Below are 10,189 nucleotides of genomic sequence, written 5' to 3'. Positions count from 1 at the left end.
CTGTTACGACGTTCATCAGGTGTCGGAATGTTACGACATTTGTCACCCCAGACCTGCCGGTCTAGCTATTGCAAGCAGCTTAGGTGCGAGATTGTCAGTCCCGTATAGATCTATACACAATTGTCACGCTCTCCCTCCAGGAGACTCTAGTTATAATACAAGACTTTTGATGGTACTTAGGTAAGCACTTGAAGATAATGTCTCACAAAGCTATATTAATGGTTTACGTGTAGTGTAATGAAACTCCTTTTTCTTGTAATGTTTGTATGTAAATGTTTACATGGTATGAAAAATAATTATTCTTTTAAATAATTATTTTCTGTGCCCCCAACCGGGTAAAACACTGTGTATGCTCCATAAACTATACCTATTATAGTTTATATAAATCTTTCGTTGAAATGTGAACCCTTTGTATAATATTATCAAATTTGACATGATAATAAGTTGAAATAAGATAATTATATATGTTCGTTTATATATTTATACCCTTTTTGCTCGACATGTTACAAAAGGGTTAAAGTTTTACTGTTTCAAATTTTGTACCCATATGAATATTTATATTTAATAAAAATATAAATGTAATGGTTTGTATATTAACACAATTTATCTTGTGTTTTACTTGTATCCCCCTCCCCCAAAAAAAAACATATAAAAATCGTGAAAACTGTAGGGGTATGAACTCACCTCGAGTGTGTGTTCTTGATCGAATACTAAGTGATAGCGATGACCCTCGGGTTAGAATATGTGTAAATAGTCGTATCTTAATAATATTTAACACATAATGTATAAATAAAATGGCTTATTATGTAAGTGGTGATAAATCCTTAGATTATTTAAGAAGACTTACAAAGGTTTCTATGAATAATCTTGAAGATATCTAGTTTCCTGGGAAATGTTGAGGATGTTCTTGGTACACTTATGAAGATTTGAAGATACTAGATGAAGATTTGATGATTGTTTCTATGAGTTTTGAGAGGAAAAATGTGGAGATTTCGAGTGAAATGTGAGAAATGAGTTTGTGTTTTCGGTTTGGGCATATAAATATGGGGATAAATTGATGTGATAGGTGCATTGAAAAGTGTAATTTATCCTCTTGAATTGTGTGCCACCGTTTAAAAATAGTGTTTTCGGCTTATCTTCCAGACCGAGAAGTGTAGTATTCGGTCTATAGTGTATTCAGCCAAGAGGTTTTCGGTCTAAAAGCTCCAAGGGTTCTCGGTGGAAGGGATTTTGGTCATGGGGGTTTGCGGTCCGAAGGTGGGACCTCGCCTCGCACGATTTCGGTCTAAATGGTGATTTAGGTCTCTCATTGATTTCAGCCGAGAAGTGATTTCGGCCTTGGCAATTTTTGATTCCAAATACCGAAAAGCCTTAAAGTAGGGTATTAATTCATTCTTTTTTGCTTTATGAATTTAATAAATTAAATTTTATTTAACAAGTTTGACTTTTATTGACTTTCTTTGACTTTGTTGACCCGAAATAATCGGTTGTTACATTATCCCCCCGTTAGAGGGAATTTCGTCCCGAAATTATTTCTAAAGTGGCACTCATGAACTAAGGAAAAGATGTGGGTACTTTTGTTTCATCTGGTCTTCCCGTTCCCAAGTGAATTCTGGTTCCCGCTTGACATTCCAGCGAACCTTCACTATTGGTATACGACTTTGTTTTGTTCTCTTGATTTCCCTATCCATGATTTCTACTAGTTCTTCTATGAAGTGTGGGCTCGCATTTATCTCGATTTCATCGAGTGGGATTATAAGAGTTCGTCGGACAGACACTTCTTTAGATTGGATACGTGAAATGTGGGATGTATGTTACTAGTTCATGCGGTAGTTTAAGTTTGTAAGCCACCGGGCCGATTCTAGCAAGATTATCGAATGGCACCATGTACCTTGGATTTAGTTTTTTACATTTTTCGAAACGTATCATTCCTTTCCAGGGTGATACCTTTAATAGGACACGGTCGCCAAGCTGAATTTCCAAGGGCTTTCGTCGTTTGTCCGCATAACTTTTTTTCGGTCCCTAGATGCTTTTAGTCATTCCCGAATTTGGACGATCTTCTCTGTAGTTTCTCGTATGATCTCGGGACCGGTGAGAGTGTTGTCAAAAACTTGTTTCTTTGCTAGTTGCGTATCACCCACTTCAGCCCAGCATAGAGGGGATCTGCACTTACGGCCATAAAGGGCTTCAAATGGAGCAAATTTGATGCTAGTGTGATAACTGTTATTCTACGAGAATTCAACGAGTGGTAAATGGGTATCCCAAGCTTTACCAAAATCTATCACACAAGCTTTCAACATGTCTTCCAGTATCTGAATGGTTCTCTCGCTTTGCCCATCAGTCTGGGGATGGTACGCTGTACTCATGTCGAGTCTGGTCCTAAGGATTTTTGCAGTAATTGCCAAAACCGTGAGGTAAATCTAATATCTTTGTCAGAGATAATGGATACTGGCACACCATGCAATCATACTATCTCTTTAATGTACGTCCTGGTTAGTTTCTCCATCTTGTCAGTTTCTTTTATTGGCAGGAAGTGTGCAGATTTGGTTAATCTGTCGACGATTACCCATATGGTGTCAGGACCACCCGTTGTCTTGGGTAACTTGGTTATGAAATCCATGGTTATCCTCTCCCACTTCCATTCGGGTATTTCTGGTTGTTGTAGTAAACCCGAAGGATTCTGGTATTCTACCTTGACCTTGGCGTAAGTCAAGCACTTGCCCACATAGGTAGTAGTTTCTGCTTTCATGTTTGGCCACCAATATAGTTTCTTGAGGTCCAGCTACATCTTGTCTGAACCGGGATGAACGGAGTATCTAGTCTTGTGGGCTTCGTTCATGACTACGTCTCTGTACCCACCGAACTTCGGTGTCCAGATCCGGTTCATGAGGTAACGAACTCCGTCATCCTTAACTTCTAGGTTTTTATCTATTCCTCTTAAGGCTTCACCTGCCACGTTTTCAGGTTTCAAGGCTTCCAGCTGAGCCTCTTTGATCTGTGTGGACAGGTGTGAATGGATAGTCATGGTTAATGACTTTACTCGGTGGCCCGAGTACTCTTTTCGACTAAGGGCATCTACTACTATATTGGCTTTGCCTGGATGATAACAAATATCACATTCGTAATCATTGAGTCGTTCTACCCATCGTCGTTGCCTCATGTTGAGTTCTTTTTTATCAAAGATGTACTGGAGGCTCTTATGATCCGTGGAGACTGTGCACTTCGTACCATAAAAGGTAATGCCTCCAGATCTTCAGAGCAAATACTACTGCTTCGATTTCGAGGTCGTGCGTGGTATAGTTAACTTCGTGGTTCTTAAGTTGTATCGAGGCATAGGATATCACCTTTCCTCATTGCATAAGAACGCGGCCTAGCCCTTGCTTGGACGCATCGCAGTAAACTACAAAATTTTTTGTCCCTTCTGGGAGGGACAAGATCGGGGCGCTACATAGGGCTCGTTTTAGTGTTTGGAAAGCAGTTTCTTGTTTCTTCTCCCAGTTGAAGGTTACACCCTTCTGAGTCAGGGTGGTGAGTGGCTTTGCAATCTTGGAGAAGTTTTGTATGAACCTCCTGTAGTATCCAGAGAGGCCTAAGAATTGACGAATTTCAATTAGAGGTCTTGGCATCGCCCAGTTTTCGATTGCCTTGATTTTGGAAGGATCTATGTGTATCCCTTCCTCGCTGACCACGTGACCTAGGAAATCCACCTTTCGAATCCAGAATTCACATTTCGAGAACTTCGCATACAACTTCTCCGCCCTTAATGTTTCCAAGACTTGTCGTAAGTGTTGGATGTGTTCTTCCTTACTTCGGGAGTAGACTAATATGTCGTTGATGAAAACTATTATGAATTTGTCTAAGTAAGGTCGACATACATGGTTCATCAGGTCCATAAACACTGCGGGTGCATTTGTCAATCCGAAGGGCATCACTACAAACTCGTAGTGACTGTAGTGAGTTTTGAATGCGGTCTTAGGAATATCTTCTTCCTGGACTCGTAGCTGATGGTATCCTGATCTTAGGTCGATCTTTGAGTAGAAACTTGCTCCTTGTAATTGGTCGAAGAGGTCGTTGATTCGAGGTAAAGGGTATCGATTTTTGATAGTGAGTTTATTTAGATCCCGGTAGTCAATGCACATGCGGAACGATTCATCCTTCTTCTCCACGATCAAGACCTGTGCTCCCCAAGGTGAGAAGCTTGGTCTGATGAACCCTTTGCTTAGCATTTTGTTCAGTTGGGTGGATAATTCCTGCATTTCTGCCGGTGCTAATCAGTATGGGGATTTGGCTACGGGGGTAGCTCCGGGAATCAAGTCAATTCTGAACTCGACTTGGCGTTCGGGTGGTACTCGTGGGAGATCTTCGGGGAATATGTCGGGGAAGTTACAGACTTCGGGAATCTCCTTGATGTCTTTCACTTCCTGTTTCTTATCCACAACGTGAGCTAAGAAAGTGTAGTATTCTTTGCGAAGATACTTTTGATCCCTTACGGAAGAAATGATTTGAAGGTTCACGTCGAGTTTGTCGCCATAAATGACGAGGGTTTCACTACTTGGTAGATTAAGGCGAATGACTTTTTCGTAACACATGATATCGGCATGGTGAGGACTTAACAATCCATGCCAATGATGATATCCAAACTTTTTATTGTGACCGACATCAGGTCGATGTGGAAACATTAGTTGTTTAGAGTAAGGGTATATCCTATGTATATATCGTTAGTGCTCTCTGCCTTTTCGTTTGCCATTTCTACGGTGAATGTGTCTTTTAGTGATTGGGGATTTTGTTTAAGTAAGTGTTTAAATTTATGGCTCACGAAACGTATCTCCACACCACTATCGAAAAGTATGCATGTATATGAATTGTTGAGGAGGAAAGTACCGGTAACCACAGCAGGATCATTCACTCCCTCCTCTTGTCCCATTGTTAAAACTCTTCCCACACCTCCGATATTCCTCGCTTTTGGGTAGTCCCTCTTGAAATGCCCTATTTCACCACAACCATAACAGGCCTGGCTCACTCCTGCATTGGCGGTTTTGGGTGGTTTGTTGTATCGGAGTCCTACAGAAACAGGCAGTGTGCCCCTTCCGGTTGCAATTATTGCAGTGCATCTACCGACAGGCTCCGATGTGATGAAATTTGCACTCGTTACACTTTGGGAGGGTTCCAGCATATGATTTCGCAGGTGCTGGAGCGGTAGGAATAGTAGCAGCATGAAGTGCCATAGTTTGTTGCTTCTTTGTGGGCTCTTGTGACGACTGGCCCTTCCTTTTGTTCCAAAATTTCTTTTTGTTGCCACGTTCTTTGGGTTATTCGGGAATGGCTGTCATAAAGCCCTGGCGGACTCCATGATCAACGAGTGTTTGTGCCAGGCGCTTGGCCCTGTCAAAAGTAAGTCGATTCGTAGATATCACGTTTCCTTGGATCTGGGGAGATAGTCCCCAGATGTATCTCCCCACCTTTTTACTCTACGGGGTAACCATCACGGGACATAATACTGCTAGGTCACTGAATCTGGAAGTGTAGGTTGCAATGTGAGAGTCCTTCATCGTCAGGTTCCAAAGCTCCTCCTCTAGCTTTTGCACCTCGCCCCTCGGGCAGTATTCTGCTAGCATAAGAATCTTTAAGTCTTCCCAGCTCATGGTGTTGGCTACTGGGAGAGTCAATGATTTGACATAACCGGTCCACCATGAGAGGGCTCTATCCCTGAATTTGCATGTTGCGAATTTGACTTTGCTTCCCTATGGTCACACACAGATTTCGAACACTGATTCTGTCTTTTCGAACCAACGTGTTAGAGCAATGACACCTCCAGTGCCATCAAAATACTTTAGCTTGCATTTGGAGAAGTCTTTGTAGGAACATTCACTCGGATGTCCCTGGCTAGTGTTATTAGTACCGCCTCCTGACCCACTGGCGCCATTTGTGCTGATTTGCGCCATGGCGGCAGCCACAACTGCCGTCACTGCAGTTTGGAAAACTGCAGTGTCCATGTGAGGAGGTGGTGGTGGCGGTGGTGGAGTTAGTGGTGTGTTGTTGACACGCCTGATAGATTTACGTGGTGATATCTTTCTCTATAAGGTTTAAAGATGTTTTTGAATTAGAACATCTTACTTTAGGGCTGTTTATGCCGACTGTATAATAATAACAGTATGAAAGACACATAAATAGCCTAATTGGGTAGTCATATAGTATCATAAAATATGTTCACCACGATCATTCCCAAACACATGTTGGTCGTATCTCAAATAAATATAGTTGATCAGGCTATATTTATCCCAGATATGATTACATAACTGTCTAGGCTGAATCGCAGTGTTCAACTTATCTAAATACTTTTATGTAGTTTTTAATGTGATACTGATCCTAGTATGTACGCACGTACGTATACTTTCATAAAAATACTTGTATTTTAAAAGTATACTTTTAGTCAAAGCACTTTAGCCCCATTGTGTTTATAGTGGTATATCTTGTACAGTTTGATATACTTAGTTCACTATAAACAATGCTCTGATACCAATCTGTCACACACCCGAACCGAGTAAACGGCGGAAACGTCAGGGGGTGGATGACGTCATGTACAGTATCACAACAATTCCATAATAGAGATCAAAGCATTACATACATTGTATTGATAATTTAATATTTACATTGTATTTGAATCATTGTTTCACTCCAAAAGCATACATCAAAATGTAAGACGTAACAATATTAAGCTCCGTCTTCACCAAAATATGTGTGGGTACCTGTCTACTGATTCCCTGAGAATACAAGTGGTTTTGAAAAGAGAGTGTCAACAATTAAGTTGTTGAGTTCATAAGTATTTTGTATGAGGAATAAGTGTCTTTGTTCCTTGAAAATGATAGTATGTTCTTCTAGTAAATCCAATATTTTCTTTGTATATGTAATGTAGTCTTAAATGTTCTAAGACTAAAATGTATAAGTATTGTTGTACTTTGTAATAGTATAGCATAGTTTTATATCTTTATAAAACTATTTGAATGCTTGTTTTCTGAAATGTAAATAGTATTGTACTTGAAAACAATATACTGTAATCGTATCTGTATGAAACCCTTTGTATGTTTCCTGAAATGTAACTGTATTAACTAGGAAATAATGTAATGTAGTTTTAAATAAATAAAAACATTAGATGACGTGTATGTATTCGTAAACCAAACGTATTATTAATACCAAATTGTGAGTTATTATAACCATACTTAGCGACTGTTGGCCTGTTACGACGTTCATCAGGTGTCGGAATGTTACGGCATTAATCACCCCAGACCTGCAGGTCTAGCTGTTGCAAGCAGCTTAGGTGCAAGATTGTCAGTCCCGTATAGATCTATACACAATTGTCACGCTCTCCCTCTAGGAGACTCTAGTTATAATACAAGACTTTTGATGGTACTTAGGTAAGCACTTGAAGATAATGTCTCACAAAGCTATATTAATGGTTTACGTGTAGTGTAATGAAACTCCTTTTTCTTGTAATGTTTGTATGTAAATGTTTACATGGTATGAAAAATAATTATTCTTTTAAATAATTATTTTCTGTGCCCCCAACCGGGTAAAACACTGTGTATGCTCCATAAACTATACCTATTATAGTTTATATAAATGTTTCGTTGAAATGTGAACCCTTTGTATAATATTATCAAATTTGACATGATAATAAGTTGAAATAAGATAATTATATATGTTCGTTTATATATTTATACCCTTTTTGCTCGACATGTTACAAAAGGGTTAAAGTTTTACTGTTTCAAATTTTGTACCCATATGAATATTTATATTTAATAAAAATATAAATGTAATGGTTTGTATATTAACACAATTTATCTTGTGTTTTACTTGTATCCCCCCCCCCCCAAAAAAAAACAAATAAAAATCGTGAAAACTGTAGGGGTATGAACTCACCTCGAGTGTGTGTTCTTGATCGAATACTAAGTGATAGCGATGACCCTCGGGTTAGAATATGTGTAAATAGTCGTATCCTAATAATATTTAACACATAATGTATAAATAAAATGGCTTATTATGTAAGTGGTGATAAATCCTTGGATTATTTAAGAAGAATTACAAAGGTTTCTATGAATAATCTTGAAGATATCTAGTTTCCTGGGAAATGTTGAGGATGTTCTTGGTACACTTATGAAGATTTGAAGATACTAGATGAAGATTTGATGATTGTTTCTATGAGTTTTGAGAGGAAAAATGTGGAGATTTCTAGTGAAATGTGAGAAATGAGTTTGTGTTTTCGGTTTGGGCATATAAATATGGGGATAAATTGATGTGATAGGTGCATTGAAAAGTGTAATTTATCCTCTTGAATTGTGTGCCACCGTTTAAAAATAGTGTTTTCGGCTTATCTTCCAGACCGAGAAGTGTAGTATTCGGTCTATAGTGTATTCAGCCAAGAGGTTTTCGGTCTAAAAGCTCCAAGGGTTCTCGGTGGAAGGGATTTTGGTCATGGGGGTTTGCGGTCCGAAGGTGGGACCTCGCCTTGCACGATTTCGGTCTAAATGGTGATTTAGGTCTCTCATTGATTTCAGCCGAGAAGTGATTTCGGCCTTGGCAATTTTTGATTCCAAATACCGAAAAGCCTTAAAGTAGGGTATTAATTCATTCTTTTTTGCTTTATGAATTTAATAAATTAAATTTTATTTAACAAGTTTGACTTTTATTGACTTTATTTGACTTTGTTGACCCAAAATAATCGGTTGTTACATTATCCCCCCGTTAGAGGGAATTTCGTCCCGAAATTATTTCTAAAGTGGCACTCATGAACTAAGGAAAAGATGTGGGTACTTTTGTTTCATCTGGTCTTCCCGTTCCCAAGTGAATTCTGGTTCCCGCTTGACATTCCAGCAAACCTTCACTATTGGTATACGACTTTGTTTTGTTCTCTTGATTTCCCTATCCATGATTTCTACTAGTTCTTCTACGAAGTGTGGGCTGGCATTTATCTCGATTTCATCGAGTGGGATTATAAGAGTTCGTCGGACAGACACTTCTTTAGATTGGATACGTGAAATGTGGGATGTATGTTACTAGTTCATGCGGTAGTTTAAGTTTGTAAGCCACCGGGCCGATTCTAGCAAGATTATCGAATGGCACCATGTACCTTGGATTTAGTTTTTTACATTTTTCGAAACGTATCATTCCTTTCCAGGGTGATACCTTTAATAGGACACGGTCGCCAAGCTGAAATTCCAAGGGCTTTCGTCGTTTGTCCGCATAACTTTTTTCGGTCCCTAGATGCTTTTAGTCATTCCCGAATTTGGACGATCTTCTCTGTAGTTTCTCGTATGATCTCGAGACCGGTGAGAGTGTTGTCAGAAACTTGTTTCTTTGCTAGTTGCGTATCACCCACTTCAGCCCAGCATAGAGGGGATCTGCACTTACGGCCATAAAGGGCTTCAAATGGAGCAAATTTGATGCTAGTGTGATAACTGTTATTCTACGAGAATTCAACGAGTGGTAAATGGGTATCCCAAGCTTTACCAAAATCTATCACACAAGCTTTCAACATGTCTTCCAGTATCTGAATGGTTCTCTCGCTTTGCCCATCAGTCTGGGGATGGTACGCTGTACTCATGTCGAGTCTGGTCCTAAGGATTTTTGCAGTAATTGCCAAAACCGTGAGGTAAATCTAATATCTTTGTCAGAGATAATGGATACTGGCACACCATGCAATCATACTATCTCTTTAATGTACGTCCTGGTTAGTTTCTCCATCTTGTCAGTTTCTTTTATTGGCAGGAAGTGTGCAGATTTGGTTAATCTGTCGACGATTACCCATATGGTGTCAGGACCACCCGTTGTCTTGGGTAACTTGGTTATGAAATCCATGGTTATCCTCTCCCACTTCCATTCGGGTATTTCTGGTTGTTGTAGTAAACCCGAAGGATTCTGGTATTCTACCTTGACCTTGGCGTAAGTCAAGCACTTGCCCACATAGGTAGTAGTTTCTGCTTTCATGTTTGGCCACCAATATAGTTTCTTGAGGTCCAGCTACATCTTGTCTGAACCGGGATGAACGGAGTATCTAGTCTTGTGGGCTTCGTTCATGACTACGTCTCTGTACCCACCGAACTTCGGTGTCCAGATCCGGTTCATGAGGTAACGAACTCCGTCATCCTTAACTTCTAGGTTTTTATCTATTCCTCTTAAGGCTTCACCTGCCACG

The sequence above is a fragment of the Lactuca virosa genome, chromosome 1, assembly GCF_052849685.1.
Source record: "Lactuca virosa cultivar CGN04683 chromosome 1, Lactuca_virosa_CGN04683_v6, whole genome shotgun sequence".
NCBI classification, from domain to species: Eukaryota; Viridiplantae; Streptophyta; class Magnoliopsida; order Asterales; family Asteraceae; genus Lactuca; species Lactuca virosa.
This window is presented reverse-complemented; position numbering follows the sequence as displayed.